General features: G+C 43.1%; 1 pseudogene; it reads left to right on the top strand.

Moving 5' to 3' along the window:
* Window positions 1-695: 695 nt before the first annotated feature.
* On the top strand, window positions 696-796 carry LOC112205072 (U6 spliceosomal RNA; annotated as a pseudogene).
* The last annotated feature ends 19,319 nt before the right edge of the window (window positions 797-20,115 follow it).

The following is a 20,115-nucleotide window of genomic DNA, read 5'->3' as shown; positions in this document are numbered from 1 at the left end:
AACACTACTTTTCCTATAAGTCCTATTAATTTCAGTGCACACAATTTTGCAGGATGTGACGTTTTTCATGAATGCATACAGCATATTATAGCATAAATGCCTAAATTTACATTTTAATCAGGGATTTTGGAGATACGGGATTCACGCAAAGTGGAATCTTCAGTCACAGTGGCAAGATAATGAGATAGGGAACTTATTTATTTATTTGAGACAGTCTGGTTCTGTCACCCAGAGTGTAGTGCAGTGGTGCTATCTTGGCTCACTGCAACCTCTGCATCTCAGGCTCAAGCCATCCTCCCATCTCAGCATCCTGAGTAGCTGAGACTACAGACATGTGCCACCATGCCTGTCTAATTTTTGTATTTTTTTTGTAGAGATGGGGTTTCACCATGTTGCTCAGGCTGGTTTTGAACTCCTGAACTCAAGTGATTTGCCCCCACTTGGCCTTCCAAAATGTTGGGATTACAGGTGTGAGCCACAGTGCCTGGCTGAGAAATTTATTTTTCCCTCTCTAGAGAGAAAAATTTAGATAAACAGAAGCTTTAGGTGTCCCTTAAATTTCATTTTAAAGCTCTTCCCAGGCCAGGCATGGTGGCTCATGTCTGTAATCACAGCATTTTGGGAGGCCAAGGCAGGAGGATAGCTTCAGGCCAAGATTTTGAGACCAGCCTGGGGAACAAATAGAGATTCTGTCTGTACAATGAGCACGTATACTAAAATTGGAATGATACAGAGAAGATTAGCATGGGCCCTGCACGAGGATGACACACAAATTCATGAAGCGTTCCATTAAAAAATAAATAAATAAAAGAAAAAACTAAAGGTGTTCTCCTACTCCTCTTTAAGGAAGGGCTAGTTTAGTCTGAGCCTTAAAATTTTCTTTTTTTCTTTTTTTAAACTTTTTTGGTATATTCACAGGAAATGATTATTATTAATAATCAAATAATTATTTTTGGTTTGTTTTGTTTTTTGTTTTTGTTTTTGTTTTTGCTTTTTTGAGACAGATTCTTGCTCTGTTGCCCAGACTGGAGTGTAATGGTGCGATCTTGGCTCACCACAGCCTCCACCTCCCAGGTTCAAGCGATTTTCATACCTCAGCTTCCCGAATAGCTTACAGGCACGCACCACCATACCTGGTTAATTTTTTGTATTTTTAGTAGAGACGGGATTTCGCCATGTTGTCCAGGCTGGTCTCGAACTCCTGAGCTCAGGCAATCCGCCCACCTCAGCCTCCCAAAGTGCTAGGATTACAGGCATGAGCCACCACGCCTGGCCAATAATTACAATAGTTAATAAGCCTCAGTCCACCACGAGTCCCAGTCCTCATGTTGTTGCTGGTGCCCTGTCCTCCACTGTGTGGTCACTGCAAATCCCTGAGGCCATTTAGCTCTGGTTTAGCCAGCCCCACAGTTCCTCTCCAATCACAGTCATGTGCTTTTCACAACCTGCTTAGTAAAATGTGTCCCTTTTTATTGTCTTTTTCATCATAACTATGCTAGTGGCTATGAAGTGCTTAGTAAAATGTGTCCCTTTGGTTAGGACTTTGCAAACTTGAGTGTTCTCAGAATCCCACGGAGGGCTTGCCCACACATAGATTCCAGGTGCCACCTGCAGAGATTCTAACATTAGGTCTGGGTAAGGCCTGAGGATTTGCATCTCTAACAAGGTCCCAGGTGATGCTGATGTTGCTGGTCCAGGGACCACATTTTGAGTGTCACTGCTTTAATGACCCTGCCATCATCAGTGCCACCCATCCTCACAGACAACAGTTCCTCTTTTCACAAACCTTTTTTTGTTTTGTTTTGGCCATTGCGCAGTGTTCTCAACCAGGGGTGATTTTGACCCCCAGGGAACCATCAGCAATGTCAGGAAACATTTTTTGTTGTCACAACTGGGTGAGAGGTTATATTATGGCATCTGAAGAGGTAAAAGCTAAGGTTGCTGCTAAACATTCTGCAATGCACAAAGCAGCTCTTTGCCACAGAGAATTATCTGGTCCAAATGGCAGTAGTGCTGAGGTTGAGAAAGTCTCTATTAATACACCATTATTGCTTTGTTTGCCAATAGCTTTCGGTTCTGATTGTATCTATGTCAAGTCAATAGCGTATGAAATAAAGATGGAGATAAAGGAACAGTGGCGTCCCTCTCCCCCCAGTGTTTTTATACTTTGATGAAAATAAAACATCTGTCTGGACATCGTGGCTCATGCCTGTAATCCCAGTGTTTGGGAGGCTGAGGTGGGAGGATTGTTTGAGGCCAGAAATTTGAGATCAGCCAGGGCAACATAGTGAGACCTCATTTTTTTTGAGACAGGGTCTCCCTCTGTCACCCAGGCTGGGGTGCAGTGGCACAGTCGCAGCTCACTGAAGCCTCGACAACCTCCCAGGCTCAATTGATCCTCCACCTCAGCCTCATGAGTAGCTGGGAATACAGGTGTGCGCCACCACGTCCGGCTAATTTTTGTATTTTTTGTGGAGACAGGGTCTCACTGTGTTGCCCAGGCTGGTCTTGAACTCCTGGTGTCAAGCAATCAGCCTGCCTTAGCCTCCCAAAATGCTGAGATTATAGGCATGAGCCTTGGCACCTGTTGAGACCTCATCTATATTTTTTAAAAAATGAAGAGTTAAACTTTAAAACCATAAAGTACTTTGAAATATCATCCATGAACATGATCATTTGTCTTCAGATTTTCAATTGCTCTGTCTCAGGTCTCATGGCAGAATGAAGGAATTTACCAAAGCCAAGCCCTTTGACTCTGGGCCTATCTATTTCTTTGATCAGGTAATAATACTGCTCCTTCTCCTCAAATTATAATTTACTTTTTAAAAATCAATTCACTTTTGACCAGTGTTTCCCCCTACATTTTACTCAGAACATTTTATTTTATTTTAGTTGAAACCTGAATGGAAAGATGGGAAAAGATAACCTGTGAAGAAAGTTATCCCACCCAAAATGCACCTCAAGAGCTAAGTATAGGTAAAACATTTGGAATTATTCTTTAATTGTTGGTGTTACTTTACATCTTTAGAGGCTCATAAGATGCTCAAGACCAATGGTTTCCCATTCCCTCATCTGCTGAAAAACTATACCAAGGAGTTGCCATTTCAGATTTGACCATGCAGTCATTCAGAGAGCTTTATTTAACTTAGGCCAGTGGTTACTTTAAACATAATTGTTCATATTAACCAGTCATCCTGGTTTCCCAGCTATTTTGCAACAAACCCAGCTCTGCTCATGCCTTAGGGAGTTTGCACTAATGTTCCTTCTGCTTTCTGCACAACTTTCTCCCTATTCCCTTTAACTCTTTTCTTAAATATTACTGTTGCAGTAAGACTCTATTTTAGATTTCTTTTTTTTGAGACAGAGTCTTGTTCTGTCACCCTGGCTAGAGTGCAGTGGTGCGATCTCGGCTCACTGTAGCCTCCGTCTCCTGGGTTCAAGGAATTCTCCTGCCTCAGCCTCCCGAGTAGCTGGGACTACAGGTGCACACCACCACGCCTGGCTAATTTTTTGTATTTTTAGTAGAGATGGGGTTTCACCATGTTGGCCAGGCTGATCTCGAACTCCTGGCCTCAAGTGATCCACCCACCTCAGCCTCCCAAAGTGCTGGAATTACAGGCGTGAGCCACTGCACCCGGCCTCTACTTTAGATTTCCATCCTGCTCCATCGTGGCACTCCCATCTCTCTTCCCAACTTAATTTTTCTATTGCACTTATCACTTTCTAGTATTCTAAATGATATACCCATTTATTTGTTTACCCTCTCTCCTCTTATGAGAGTATAAGTTCCACAAGGGCAGGATATATATATATTTTTAATGTACTTGATCACTTCTCTATCCCTAGTCCCCAAAAACAGTGCTTGGCATATAGAATGCGCTTAATAAAGATTCTTTATTAACCACCATAGAATTGTGTCAAGCCCACAAAAATGAATGAAATAATGAGTCATTCCACATTTTTTAACCCTCTAGTTACTATTAGGTTGGTGCAAAAGTAATTGCGGTTTCAGACCATGAATTTTAAAACATTATAACTAGGCTCACACACATCTTTATTAATCAAAATAGGAACCATTACAATGAACACATTTTTGCCAACAAGGAATAAGTTTGTTTAATCTTGTAGCGTAAAAATCTGTGCTTTGGGATTTGATGAACTCTTGGAAAGCATTTTCTGCATCCTGCTGGTTGTGAAAGCATTTTCCCTGCAAAAAGTTCTCGAGATGCTTGAAGAAGTCTGTTGGCTAGAGGTCAGGTGAATATGGCGGATGAGGCAAAACTTCGTAGCCCAGTTCATTCACCTTTTGAAGCATTGGTTGTACAACATGCGGTCGGGTGCTGTCGTGAAGAAGAATTGGGCGCTTTCAGTTGACACTGCAGTTTTCTGTGCATCGCATCGATTTGCTGAGAATACTTCTTGAATGTAACGATTTCGCCAGGATTCAGAAAGCTGTAGTGGATCAGACCGGCAGCAGACCACCAAACAGTGACCATGACGTTTTCTCGGTGCAAATTTGGCTTTGGGAAGTGCTTTGGAGCTTCTTTGTGGTCCAACCACTGACCTGGTCATCGCCGGTTACCGTATACAATCCACTTTTCATCGCACATCTCAATCCGATCTAGAAATGGTTTGTCGTTGTTGTGTAGAATAAGAGAATGCGACACTTCAAAACGATGATTTTTTAATTTTCACTCAGCTCATGAGACACCTACTTATCAAGCTTTTTCACCTTTCCAATCTGCTTCAAAAGCTGAACAACCGTAGAATCGTAGACACTGAGTTTTTTGGCAATTTCTCGTGTACTTGCAAGAGGACCAGCTTCAATGATTTTTCTCAGTCGCTGTCAGCTTCCAATGGCTGGCCGCTATACTCCTCATCCTTAGGCTCTCTTCTCCTTTGCAAAACTTCTTGAACCATCGCTGCACTATATATTCATTAGCGTTCCTGGGCTAAATGCATTGTTGATATTTCAAGTTGTCTCCGCTGCTTTATGCTTTGAACTTGAATATGAAAATCACTCAAATTTGCTTTTTGTGTAACTTCATTTCCATAGTCTAAAATAAACACAAAATAAATGGCAAGTAATAAGTCATTAGCAAAAAAAAAAAAAACCAAAAAGCAAGAAATACCCATTAAAATGATCTATAACATAACCACATTTATTTAAGAATGTATTCCAATGTCAAATGGTAGTTTCCAACTGCCAACACGGCAACTACTTTTGCGCTCACTCATAAAATTTCTTTTTCTTTTTGGTTTTTTTTTTTTTTTTTTTTTTTTGAGGCAAGTCTCTCTCTGTCGCCCAGGCTGGAGTGCAGTGGCCTGATCTCAGCTCACTGCAAGCTCCATCTCCCGGGTTCACGCCATTCTCCTGCCTCAGCCTCCCAAGTGGCTGGGACTACAGGCACCCGCCACCACTCCTGGCTAATTTTTTTGTATTTTTAGTAGAGACGGGGTTTCACCGCGTTAGGCAGTATGGTTTCGAGCTCCTGACCTTATGATCCTCCCGCCTCGGCCTCCCAAAGTGTTGGGATTACAGGCGTGAGCCACCGTGCCCAGCCCACTCATAGAATTTCTTTTCTTGTGAAGGGAAAATTAAAATACTCAAACCTGTCTTAGAACATATATCACAAAAGTATATTAGATTAAATGTTGTCAATTGTATCAGTGAATTATCCAACAGAGGCGATTTTGCCCCACAAGGGACATTTGGCAATGCCTGCAGACATTTTTGGTAGTCACAACTGCTGGTTGCTATTGTCATCATAGGTAGAGACCAGGGATGCTGCTGCACATCCTACAATGCACAGGATAGCACCCCACAATTGTGTGGTCCAAAATGTCAATAGTGCCAGGGTTGACAAACCCTGCTTTACACTAATCTGTATTTGGGTTTTTTGGAACCTGCCATACCTTTCCTCAACATCACTGCAAGGATGGGCATGGTGGCTCGTACCCGTAGTCCCAGTGCTTTGGGAAGCTGAGACAGGAGGATGGCTTGAGACCAGCCTGAGTAACATAGCAAGACCCCATCACTATTAAAAAAAAAATGAAAACCACTGCAATTTGCTTCTGTTTTTATTTTCTTTTTTTTTTTGAGATGCAGTCTCCCTCTTTCACCCAGCCTGGACTGAGGTGGTGCGATCTCAGCTCACTGCAACCTCTCTCCCCTGGGTTCAAGTGATTCTCCTGCCTCAACCTCCTGAGTAGCTGAGATTACAGGCGCCCGCCACCCTGCCGGGCTAATTTTTATATTTTTAGTAAAGACAGGGTTTCGCCGTGTTGGCCAGGCTGGTCTCTAACTCCTGACCTCAGGTGATCCACCCGCCTCGGCCTCTCAAAGTGCAAGGATTATAGGCATAAGCCACTGCACCCAGCCTGCTTCTGTTTTTAAAAGTCCACTATCTCCTTTCCCACTTTCTTTTTCATGTTTTTTGTTTGTTTGTTTGTTTGTTTGTTTGTTTGTTTTGAGATCAAGTCACACTGTCATCTAGACTTGAGTGCAATGGCACGATCTCAGCTCACTACAACCTCCACCTCCTGGGTTCAAGCGATTCTCCTGCCTCAGCCTCCCGAGTAACTGGGATTACAGGTGCTTGCCACCACATCTTGCTAATTTTTGTATTTTTAGTAGAGACAGGGTATTGCCATGTTGACCAGGCTGGTCTTGATTGAACTCCTGACCTCAAGTGATCTGCCGGACTCGGCCTCCCAAAGTGCTGGGATTACAGGCATGAGCCACCATGCTCAGCCCCCAACTTCTTTTTAAAAAACAATTCAGCATAACTCGATCATTTTGTGTTTACATTGCTTGGCTTATCATTGGCCCTCAATCAGTGGGGTCCGCTTATAATATGAGCAGTATGCAGGTATGTGTATCCTAGAGCTCCAGGGGCGTGCTGGCTGCCACGTTTCTCATTTGATGCTCTCCTTAGGTCTTGAGCGTTGCTTCTGCCCGCTCTGCTTGGAGACACCCCATTTCTTGCACCGATTGTCCTGCCGTTGCTATTGCACCGAGAATAAAATCCACACTTCTTTTTTTTTTTTTTTTTTTTTTTTGAGACGGAGTCTCGCTCTGTCGCCCAGGCCAGAGTGCAGTGGAGCTATCTCGGCTCACTGCAAGCTCCGCCTCCCGGGTTCACGCCGTGCTCCTGCCTCAGCCTCTCGAGTAGCTGGGACTACAGGCGCCGGCCACCGCGCCTGGCGAATTTTTTGTATTTTTAGTAGAGACGGGGTTTCACCATGTTCGCCAGGATGGTCTCGATCTCCTGACCTTGTGATCCGCCCGCCTCGGCCTCCCAAAGTGCTAGGATTACAGGCGTGAGCCACCGCGCCCTGCCAAATCCACACTTCTTACCTTGACCTGCAAGCCCTTCTGAGATTTCCTCTCCGTGCCTGCCTTCTGACTTCCTCGCAGGCAGTTTTCCCTTCCACTCCCTGCTCCCCAGCTGTTCTGGCCTCTCTGTTTTTTTTTTGTTTTGTTTTGTTTTTTTAACCAACCAAGCTCATTGCTGCCTCAGATTCTTCTTCTTCTTCTTCTTCTTCTTCTTCTTCTTCTTCTTCTTCTTCTTCTTCTTCTTCTTCTTCTTTTCTTCTTCTTCTTCTTTCTTCTTCTTCTTCTTCTCCTTCTCCTTGTCTTTGTCCTTCTCCTTCTCCTTCTCCTCCTCCTCCTCCTCCTTCTTCTTCTTCTTTTTTTTTTATAATAGAGACAGGGTCTCACTATGTTGCCCAAGTTGGTCTCGAACTCCTGGGCTTAAGTGATCCTCCAGCCTCAGCCTCCCAAAGTGCTGGGATTATAGGTGTGAGCCACCATGCCCAGGCTGCTTCACGTTCTTTACATTTGCTGTGCACTCTGCTTTGGATGTTTTCCACTATTTTATGGTTGGCTTCTCCTCGTCATCATCATTTGGGTCTCAGCTCAAATGTGGCCTCCTCAGAGAGGGTGTCCCTGACTCCCAGTCCAAAGAAGCCCGACATTCATACCCCCATCACTGTTACGGTGGCCTGTTTTATTTTCATCATTGCAGTTATCACTATCTGTAATTTTTTATTTTCCTTTCTTTTCTTCTCCCTCTCTCTCCCTCCATGCTTTTCTTCCTGTCTTTCCCTAACTGGTCCATGTAGGCAGAGATCTGCCCTCTTCACTCTGTCTCCACAAAAGCTAGAACTGTGCCTGATGAATATTCGTGGAATGAATGAATCATTCCTCTATATGTGCTAAGCCTAGAGAAGTGAGGCTACTTTAAGACTGGGCCAGTCTTCATTCTTCTTCAAGTCCTTCATTGGTGATTATCTCTTGTTAAGATTGTTAAGTCTGGTTTTGAACTGGACAGTCCATTATTTGAGCACCCTATCTGAGAAATTAGCTGGCATATAAATATTATTTTTAAAAGTGCACATTAAATTTCTTAACCTTAAAACCCTCTGAAGGAGGTATACTTATCGGCCCCATTTTACATATGATAAAAGTAAGGCAATTGGCCAGACACAGTGGCTCATGCCTGTAATTCTAGCACTTTGGTAAGCCAAAGAGGAAGGATTGCTTGAGCCCAGGAGTTCAAGACCAGCCTGGGCAACATAGTGAGACCTTGTCTCTACCAAAAATAAGAATTAAAAATAAAAAAAATTAGCCAGGCATGATGGTGCCCGCCTGTGGTCCCAGCTATTTGGGAGGATCACTTGAGCCCAGGAGATTGAGGCTGCAGTGATCTGAGATCACACCACTGCACTCCAGCCTGGATGACAGTGAGACCATGTCTCAAAAAACAAACAAACAACAAAAAGAAAACAAGACAGAGGCAATTAATAAATAGTATCTCTTACTATTACTATTGTAAAAAGCACAGCCTTTATCATTGTATCTGAGTAATAATAGTTATACATGCATATTTTCAGAATGTTACAAAGAATATACCATAAAATGGAGATAACACAATAAATGCCACATGGCATTAGCATTAGGATTTGGTGAAATGATATTCATGAGGGCAACTTTCAAACCTATAAAGAGATATACAGGCTGGGTGCAGTGGCTCATGCCTGTAATCCCAGCACTTTGGGAGGCCGAGGTGGGTGGATCACATGTGGCATGTGGCCAGGAGTCCGAGACCAGCCTGGCCAACATGGTGAAACCTCGTCTCTACTAAAAATACAAAAATTTGCGTGTAATCCTAGCTACTGGTGTGGCTGAGGCACGAGAATCACTTGAACCCAGGAGGCAGAGGTTGCAATGAACCATGATCATGCCACTGCACACCAGCCTGCACAACAGACCTAGGCCCAGTCTCAAAAAAAAAAAAAAAAAAAGAGACAGCAAGAATTTTTCATCTCTATAAAAAATTTTAAAACTTAGCCAGGTGTGGTGGCATGCACCTGTAGTCCAACTAGTCTGGAGGCTGAGATGGAAGGATCACTTGAGCCCTGGAGTCTGAGGTTACAGTGAGCTATGATTGCACCACTGCACTCCAGCCTGGGCAGCAGAGTGAGAGCCTGTCTCTAAAAAAAATAATAAATAAGTACAAATAAATAAATATTTCTTAAATGGGCTTTCTGTCTTTTAAATGTCAACATGAATGTATAACCAATGCCCAATTGTCAAAGATTTGAGATTTACATTTAGAATTCCTTTTTTTATTTTAGAGATGGGGTCTTGCTATGTTCCCCAGGCTGAATTCAAACTCTGGGGCTCAAGCAGTCCTCCTACCTCAGCCTCCTGAATAGCTAGGACTACAGGCACATGCCACTGCACCCAGCTGTCATTTAGCCTTCTTATGCTAACTCAAATACTTTTTGTTCTTTAAAAATTTTCTCTTTTATTTCACATTAAACACTTACTGGAAAACCAGTGTTATTTTTCAAAATATGCTAATGGAGCCATCATTTAGAAGAAAAAGACAAGTAGCTCTTTAGTGGTGTGCGCCATTTTATAAAGATTTTATTCAGGTGAAACTCCATCAAATTTCTATATGTTTCACCACATTGGCTTGTGAAAGAAAACACTGAAATAGTGATGACGGGGGCAGCTGCCTTACTTAGAATTCTTTGAACAACTGGTTGGGAGAACATTTCAGAGGACAGTTCATTTAAAGTTCTCTTGTTCATGCCTCGGGCAGTGCAGTGAAATCTGTTTTGGTTCCTTGTGCAATAGACATTTGTTGAATGAATGAATGATGACAGTCGTCAGATTATGAATTTTAAGCTCCAGATAGAGAAGGACTGGCCGGGCGCGGTGGCACATGCCTGTAATCTCAGCACTTTGGGAGGCCGAGGTAGGCAGATCACTTGAAGTCAGGAGTTTGAGACCAGCCTGGCCAATATGGTGAAACCTCATCTCTACTAAAAATACAAAAATTAGCTGGGCGAGCTGGCACATGCCTGTAGTCCCAGCTACTTGGGAGGCTGAGGCAGGAGAATTGCTTGAGCCTGGGAGGCGGAGATTGCAGTGAGCTAAGATTGCGCCACTGCACTCCAGCCTGGGTGACAGAGCTAGACTCTATCTCAAAAATAAATAAATAAACAAATAAATAAATAAATAAATAAATAAGAGAAGGACTGTGTTGTCCTCTCCTTGTAATCCATGTAGTGCAGCGCCCCCACCATGCTATCTTGATGACCGCTATAGTTTAGATATTTGTCCCCTCCAAACTTCATGTTAAAATTGATCTCCAGTGTCAGAGATGGGACCTAATGGGAGGTGTTTGGGTCATGGGGGCAGATCCTTCCTGAATAGACTAATGCCCTCCCTCGGGAATGAGTGTGTTCTCACCCGATTAGTTCCTAGGAGAGCTGGCTGTTAAAAACAGCCTGACACCTCCTCTCTCTCTCTCTCTCTCTCTCTCTCTCTCTCTCTCTCTCTCGCTTCCTCTCTCATCATGTGATCTCTGCGTACACAGGCTTCCCTTTGCCTTCTGCCAGGACAGGAAGCAGCCTTCGGTTCTCACCAGATGAAAGTGCCCAATTGTAAACTTTCCAGCCATCAGAATTATGAGCAAATAAACCTTTATTCTCTATAAATTACCCGGCCTCTGGTATCCCTTTATAGCAACACAAAATGAACTAAGATGATTACCTTCCTAGATTTTATTTATTCATTTATTTATTGAGACAGAGTCACTCTGTCACCCAGGCTGGAGTGCAGCGGTGCTATCTCAGCTCACTGCAACCTCCGCCTCCTGGGTTCAAGCAATTCTCTTGCCTCAGCCTACCGAGTAGCTGGGATTACAGGTGCCTGCCACCATGCCTGGCTAATTTTTGTGTTTTTTGTAGAGACAGGGTTTTGCCACGTTGGCCAGGCTGGTCTCGAACTCCTGACCTCAAGCGATCTTCCCACCTTGACCTCCCAAAGTGCTGGGATTACAGGTGTGAGCTATCGTGCCCAGCACCTTCCTAGATTTTATTGTGTCAACTATCTAGAGGCTTGGAGACACCATTGATGCTGTTCAGTAAAATATATGCTTGGGATATAAATGTTCTGTATCCAACTCATGGCTCTTGTCTTGAAGGAGAATTGTATCAGAGCAAGGCTTGAACTCACTCAATTCAGCTATCTGGTCCTAAATTATTCATTCTTTCTAATACTTTTTTTTTCTGCCAACACTTGAAAATGTAAGACTATTCTACTACTTGTTGAGCAAATATGTACTAGAGAAACAGCAGTGAACAAGATAAAGTCTCTGCTTCGTGGAGACTTCATTGGAGTAGAGGGAAACAAATAAAAAAGTAAATATAGGACAACAAATAGTGATATGTGCAGTGCAATAAAGCAGGATTAAGGAAATGGGACTGATGCTTTTTTATATACAGTTTTCAAATGGCCTTATTCTACAGTAATATTTGAATGAAACTTGGTGGATATGAGGGCCTGTGGGATGTGTAGGAAGGACATATCCTTAGTATGTTTGAGGACAGCAAGGGGGCCAGTGTGACTGAAGCATAATGTATTGAGAGAGGGTAGTAGGATATATAATAAAAATCAGAGGAAGGGGAGAGGGTCAGATTATGAAAGACCTCGGAGGCCACTGTTATACAAGTTTTTTTTGTTTGTTTTTTGAGACAGAGTCTCACTCTGTCACCCAGGCTGGAGTGCAGTGACACAATCTCGGCTCACTGCAACTTCCACCTCCCAGGTTCAAGTGATTCTCCTGCCTCAGCCTCCTGAGTAGCTGGGATTACAGGCACATGCCACCATGCCCGGCTAATTTTTGTATTTTTAGTGGAGATGAGGTTTCACCATGATGGCCGGGCTGGTCTCAAACTCCTGACCTCAAGTGATCCACCCACCTCAGCCTCCCAAAATGCTGGGATTACAAGCTTTTACACTGAGTGGGATTAGAGTCTGAGCAAAGAGGGGCATGACTTAATCTGAGTAAAGACCTGGCTCCTGTGTTGAGATTCCATTTTAAAGAGTGGGGAAATGGTCAGAAAAAAGACCAGGTATGAGGTTATCTATAGTAATGATCCTTGAGGGATGATGGTAGGTCAGCCAATAGTGAAAGAAGGTAATGAGATTGCATTTCAGATATAGTTTACTGATTTGACTAGGGGATGGATACAGGGTGTGAGAGAAAGAGAGGAGTCAAAGAAAATTCCAGAGCATTTGGCCTGAGCAATTGGAAGAATGGAGATTCCATTTATTGAAATAAATAAGAACTAAAGGAAAACTCATTTGGAGAGGAAAACCAAGAGTTCAGTTTTGAACATGTTGGATTATTTAAATATGAGATACCTATAAGATACATTATATAGGAAGTAAGATATTTAAGTCTGGAGTGCAGATGAGATGTCAAAGCTGGAAACACACATTTCTGAGTTGTCAGATGGTTTTTAAAACCAGTGAATTGGCTGGGCGCAGTGATTCATGCCCATAATCCCAGCACTTTGGGAGGCTGAGGTGGGTGGATGGCTTGAGGCCAGGACACCGAGACCAGTCTGACCAACATGGTGAAACCCTGTCTCTACTAAAAATACAAAAATTACCCAGGCGTGGTGGTGCACATCTGTAATCCCAGCTACTCGGGAGGCTGAGGCAGGAGAATCGCCTGAACCTGGGAGGTGAAGGTTGCAGTGAGCCAAGATCACGCTACTGCACTCAAACCTGGTTGACAGAGTGAGACTCCATCTCAAAAAAAAAAAAAACACTGAATTGGAGAAGATCATCCAGGGAGTATAGGTAGAGAAGAAAACAAAAGAGGCCTGACAGGGAGAAGTCGACCCATGGGTGAAACCAGTGAAGAGCTAGAGAAGGAATAACCAGTGAGGGAAGAAAACCAAGAGAAAGTGGTGTCCCAGAAACCAAGTGAGGAAAGAATTTCGATGTGTCAAATGCTATATGGGGATTGTATTATGAGTTGGGGGCTGAATAGTGACCTTTGGATGATGCGTTATAAAAGACTCCAGTGACCTTAAAAGAGGTTTATCTGTGAAGTGGTAGAAAAGTAGACTGGGTTGAATAGAGAAGGAAATCAACTTTCAGAGTTTTCTCGTATACCACTTCACACCTGTTAGGATGGCTATTATTTTAAAACAAAACAAAACAACAAGTATTGGTGAGGATGTGGGGAAGTTGGAACGCTTGAGCATTGCTGGTGGGAATTTAAAATGGTGCAGATGATGTGGAAAATGATATGGCAGACCCTCAAAAAATTCAACATAGAGGCCGGGCACAGTGGCTCACGCCTGTAATGCCAGCACTTTGGGAGGCCAAGGCGGGCATCACTTGAGGTCAGGAGTTTGAGACCAGCCTGGTCAACATAGCAAAACTCTGTCTCTACTAAAAATTAAAAATACAAAAATTAGCCAGGTGTGGTGGTGGACATCGATAATCCCAGCTACTCAGGAGGCTGAGGCAAGAGAATTGCTTGAATCCGGGAAGCAGAGGTTCCAGTGAGCCAAGATCGCGCCACTGCACTCAAGCCTGGGCGAAAGAGTGAGACTCCATCTCAAAAAGAAAAAAAAAATTAAACATAGAATTACCATATGATCTATCAATTTCACTTCTAGGTATAAACTCAAAAGAAGTGAAAGCAAAGACTCAAAACAGATGTTGTACACCCATGTTCACAGCAGCTTATTCACAGTAGCCAAAAGGTGGAAGCAACCCAGGGTCCATTGACAGTTGAATAGATAAACAAAATGTGGTATATCCATACAATGGATGATTACTCACTTTTAAAAAGGAAGGAAATTTTACAGCATGCTACAACATGGGTGAACCTTGAAGACATTATGCTAAGCAAAATAAGCCAGTCACAAATGGACAAATATCATATGATTCCTCTTATATGAAGTCCATAGAGTAGTTAAATTCATAGAGACAGGAAGTAGAATGGCGATTGTCAGAGAGGCTGGAGGAAACGGGGAATGGAGAGTTAGTATTTAATGGGTGCAGAGTTTACATTTCACAAGATGAAAATGGTCTGGGGGTGGATGGCAGTGATGGTTGTTCAACAATATGGATGGACTTAATGCTATAGAAATGTGTATTTTAAAATGGTTAACATGGTAAACTTACTGTTGTGTATATTTGACCACAATTTTTTTTTTTAAAAAGAGTTTTAAAAAAGAGGGAGCAAACAGCCTGGCCAACATGGTGAAACCCCATCTCTACCAGAAGTACAAAAATTAGCTGGGTGTGGTGGCAGGTGCCTGTAATTCCAGCTACTCGGGAGGCCGAGGCATGAGAGTCACTTGAACTCGGGAGGCGGAGGTTGCAGTGAGCCGAGATCGTGCCACTGCACTCCAGCCTGGGCCACAAGAGTGAGACTCTGTCTCAAAAGAAAAAAAAAAAAAAAAAGGTCCTAAAAGGTTATGGAGGAAGGAACTGAAGAAATTTGTAGAAGGAGATTGCTGGTAACGCATCTAAGGGAGGGTCAGCTGGAGTCTCACCTTCCTTTAGCCTCTGCATTCCAGATTCAGACCCTGTGCTTCTAAGGGCCCAGAGATGGCTCTTATCAAAGACTAAGGTAATCAGGACCTGAGATATGGACTCGAGCCAAGCAAAATATTTGTGAGACTGGGAAGGCCTGTGGGTGCCAAGTCATGAATTAATTTCTAGTTGTTTTGAAAAAAGTCTCTAGGGAGGCACAGTACTTACATACTCCTGGGTCAGCAGCACATTCTATCTCCCGGAGCAGGCCAGATCTTCATTGCAATCACTTTGGTAGCAGAGTTAAACATTCAGAATTCAGTGGGCCATATCAAAAGTGAACCGCTTTGGCACAAGGAGCGCCAAAACAATCCCTTGACTGGAACTCTCAGGATAGCAGTGGCCATGGAGCCTGTTCCCTTTTATAGAAATTTCACATTCGTATAAATACTAGTGTGAAGTACTAGTATAGATACAGCATAGCTCTTTATCTCTCTAGATGTGTTAATACCACTGCCCTGTCACAGCCTTAACATAACGACAGGAGGAACCAACTTAAATGATATTTCTACAGCAATGCAGCCCATCCTTTTTTTTTTTTTTTTTTTGAGACAGAGTCTCACTCTGTCACCCAGGCTGGAGTGGAGTGGCATGATCTCCACTCACTGCAACCTCTGCCTCCTGGGTTCAAGCGATTCTCCTGTCTCAGCCTCTCAAGTAGCTGGGACTACAGGCCCGCGCTGCCACGCCCAGCTAATTTTTTTATTTTTAGTAGAGACGAGGTTTCACCATGTTGGCCAGGATTATCTCGATCTCTTGACCTAGTGATCCACCCATCTCGGCCCCCCAAAGTGCTGGGATTACAGGTGCAGCCCATACTTTTTTTAAAAAAAACCTTCTTTAAAAATTTTTTTGAGACAAGGTATTGCTCTGTAACCCAGGCTGGAGTACAGTGGCATGATCATAGTTCACTGTAACCTAGAACTCCTGGGCTCAAGCAATCCTCCCACCTCAGCCTCCCCAGTAGCTGAGACTACAGGCACACACCACCACACCCAGCTAATTAAAAAAATTTTTTTTTGTAGAGATGAGGTCTTGCTATGTTGCCCAGGCTGGTCTTGAACTCCTGGGCTCAAGCAATCCTCCCACTTCAGCCTCCTTAAGTGCTAGAATTACAGGCATGAGCCACTATGCCCGGACCCATTTTTTAAGAGAAACCTGGAATGTAAATGTTTGCAGCATACTTCTAGTCCTCAAATGCTGGCAATAAATCCAATTTTTTTTTTTTTTTTTTTTTTTGAGACAGACTCTCGCTCTGTCGCCCAGGCTGGAGTGCAGTGGCACGATCTTGGCTCACTGCAAGCTCTGCCTTCGGGGTTCATGCCATTCTCCTGCCTCAGCCTCCTGAGTAGCTGGGACTACAGGCTCCCACCACCACACCTGGCTAATTTTTGTATTTTTTTTAGTAGTGATGGGGCTTCACCATGTTGGCCAGGTTGGTCTCGAACTCCTGACCTCAAGTGATACACCGCCTTGGACTCCCAAAGTGCTGGGATTACAGGACAGAGCCACTGCTCCTGGCTGCCTCTAGGTTTTTTACAGTTAAAATTAAGTTTACTATTTTTCTTTCCAAAAATTGATGCCATTCTCAGATGCTAGAAACATTTGCAAATACCAACCCCAGGAATATAAATAAAGGCTTAGTAATCTGAAATCTTTACTGATTGTAACTTCAGAAAACTTGATAGTTTTCAGGAAAAATGAGTGAGTGAAGCAGCTCTGTGCAATTAAAGAAGGATGAAGAACCTCATCTGAGATTAGCACTATGCAATGAAGAGCCCTGGGAGACCCAGCTTTTCTCCCAAGAATGAAACTTTATATTCAGGACTTGAAGATTAAAAGAACTGACATTTTCAATAATAAAATCATATTCACTTATAGTATTCCACAGATCACAAGGAGCTTTCTAGCTATTGTCTAGTTTAGTCATCCTGATATCACTGTGGGATGATAATAGAATTTAGAATTTCTTTTTTCTTTTTTTTTTTTTGAGACAGAGTCTTGCTCTGTTGGCCAAGCTGGAGTGCAGTGGTGCAACCTCAGCTCACTGCAACCTTCGCCTCCCAAGTTCAACCAATTCTTGTGCCTTAGCCTCCCAAGTAGCAGGGATTACAGGCGTGAACAACTATGCCTGGCTTTTTTTTTTTTTTTATTCCAGGCTGGAGTGCAGTAGCACAATCTTGGCTCACTGCAGCCTCGAACTCCTGGGCTCAAGTGATCCTCCCACCTCAGCCTCCCAAGGAGCTGGGACCAGAGATATGTGCCACCATGTCTGGCTAATTTTTAAATTTTTTGTAGAAACAGGGTCTTGCCATGTTGCCTAGGCTGGATTTCCATTTTATTGAGGAAGAAAACTGAAATTCCAAGGGGCTGAGTAACTTCCCAAAGTCATATGATTGCTGATAGAGCCATGACCCCAACCCTGGTCTCCTGACTCCCGGGATAATGTTCCTTCTGTAACTTTATCCCTAATTCTCATTCTGCTTGCATATAATGAAAATAATATTAGCAATAATAAATGGTAGTTGTAGTTCTCCCTACAACAACCCCTCTGAGATACGGAAGTAACCTCATCAGTGGTTAAGCCTTTGCTTTTAGAATTCCTGGACTCAAATCCTGGCCTTGGCACTTGCTAGTGATACAATTTTGAACATGTTACTTAGCCTTTCTTTGTCCCAGTGTCATTGTCTGTAACATGGTGCTACGAATGGTGCTTCCTCCAGGGTTGTTCTGAATATTAAGTAAGTCAACACTAAGGCATTTGGAAAAGTATGTGAACATAGTGGATATTACATGTGTTTATTGTTACTATTATCCCCATTGTCTCATATGACCCTCATTGTTACCCTTGGTTATATAGGTATTAATATTGGTTCCTGATGGCTCATGAGGCCCATTACATTTGCTTTTACAAGATAATTTCAGCAATAAGTTTTTTACTTTAAAGAACAAGCTGGCCAGGCATGGTGGCTCACATCTGTAATCCCAGCACTCTGGGAGGTTGAGGCAGGCAGATGGCTTGAGGTCAGGAGTTTGAAACAAGCCTGGGCAACATGGTAAAACTCCATCTCTACAAAAAATACAAAAATTAGCTGGGCATGGTGGTGTGCACCTGTAGTCCCAGCTACTCAGGAGGCTGAGGCAAGAGGATCAGTTGAGTCCAGGAGATTGAGGCTACAGTGAGCTATAATTGTGCCACTGCACTCCAGCCTCAATGACAGAGAGAGACTCTGTCTCAAAAAATAAAAAAATAAAAAATAAAACAATTTTACTATCACAGAAAGTTTTAGGAGATAACATATTTGTAAAACAGTTAGGTCCACCATCAAATAACTAGTAGATAAATAAAGCTTAAAAATTAAGACACATTTACTAGAATGGCTATAATTGGAAAGATAGGCAATAATAAGTGTTAGACAAGATATGGAGAAATTGGGGCCCTCATACATTGCTGATAGGAATGTAAAATAGTACAGCTGTTTTGGAAAACAGTTTGGCAGTTCCTCAGAAAATTAAACAGGGAGCACATGACCTAGCAATTCTGCTTCCAGGTTCATATGCAAGAAAATTAAAAACATGTCCAGATGAAATCTTTTTTTTTTTTTTTTTTGAGATAGAGTTTCGCTCTTGTTGCCCAGGCTGGAGTGCAATGGCTCGATCTCGGCTCACTGCAACCTCTGCCTCCCGGGTTCTAGCAGTTCTCCTGCCTCAGCCTCCCAAGTACCTGGGATTAACGGGTATGCGCTACAACGCCCGGCTAATTTTGTATTTTTAGTAGAGACAGAGTTTCTCCATGTTGGTCAGGCTGGTCTTGAACTCCTGGCCTCAGGTGATCCGCCAGCCTTGGCCTCCCTAAGTGCTAGGATTACAGGCATGAGCTACTGTATCCGGCCACACGAAATCTTATAAACAAATGTTTATAACAGCATCATTCATGGTAACCAAAATGTGGAAATAACCAAAATGCCTGTCAATTGAAAAATGGATAAACAAAATGTGGTATATCCATGCAATAGAATATTATTCGCTCATAAAAGGGAATGAATGAGGCCGGGCACAGTGGCTCATGCCTATAATTTCAGCACTTTGGGAGCCCAAGATGGGAAGATTGCTTGAGACCAGGAATTCAGGACTAACCTGGGAAACATGGTAAGACCCTGTCTCTACAAAAAAAAAAAAAAAAAAAAAAAGCCAGGTGTGGTGGCATTGCCTGTAGTTGCAGATACTCAGGAGGCTGAGGTGGGAGGATCAATTGAGCCCAGGAGTTTAAGGCTACAATGAGCCATGATCATGCAACTGCACTCCAGCATTGGCCACAGAGTGAGACCCTTTCTCAAAAAAAGAAAAGGAATGAATGAAATACTGATATATGCTACAACATAGATGAACATTGAAAACATTATGCTAAGTGGAAAAGGCAAGTCACAAAAGGACACATATTGTATGATTGCATTTCTTTTTTCTTTTCTTTTTTTTTTTTTTTTTTTTTTTTGAGACGGAGTCCCGCTCCGTCTCCCAGGCTGGAGTGCAGTGGCGCGATCTCAGCTCACTGCAACCTCCACCTCCCAGGTTCAAGCGATTCTCTTGCCTCAGCCTCCCAAGTAACTGGGACTACAGGCACCTACCACTATGCCCGGCTAATTTTGTATTTTTAGTAGAGAAGGGGTTTCGCCATGTTGGCTAGGCTGGTCTCGAACTCCTGACCTCAGGTGATCCGCCTGCCCCAGCCTCCCAAAGTGCTGGGATTACAGGCATGAGCCACCACGCCCAGCGTATGATTGCATTTCTATGAACTTTCCAAAACAGGCAAATCCATAGAAACAGAATGTGGATTAGTGGTTTCTAGGCTTTGGGGTGAGAGGGAATTGAGGAGTTACTGCTAATAGGTATGGGGTTTCTATGGGGGGTAATAGAAATATTCTGGAATTAGTGGTGATGGTTATACAACTTTGTGAACATACTAAAAAACCACTGAATACTTTAAACGGGTGATTGTCAGGCAGGCACAGTGGCTCATGCCTGTAATCTCAGTACTTTGGGAGACAGAGGTAGGAGGATTGCTTGAGTCTAGGAGTTTGAGACCAGCCTGGGCAACATAGTGAGACCCTGTCTCTATAAATAAATCAATAAAAATAAATAAGTAATGGATGCCATGGCTCACACATATAATCCCAGCAGTTTGGGAGGCC

The sequence above is a fragment of the Pan troglodytes genome, chromosome 10 (assembly GCF_028858775.2).
Source record: "Pan troglodytes isolate AG18354 chromosome 10, NHGRI_mPanTro3-v2.0_pri, whole genome shotgun sequence".
In the NCBI taxonomy this organism is placed as follows: domain Eukaryota; kingdom Metazoa; phylum Chordata; class Mammalia; order Primates; family Hominidae; genus Pan; species Pan troglodytes.
The sequence above is the reverse complement of the archived record's forward strand: the minus strand, read 5'-3'. Positions and strand labels throughout refer to the sequence as shown.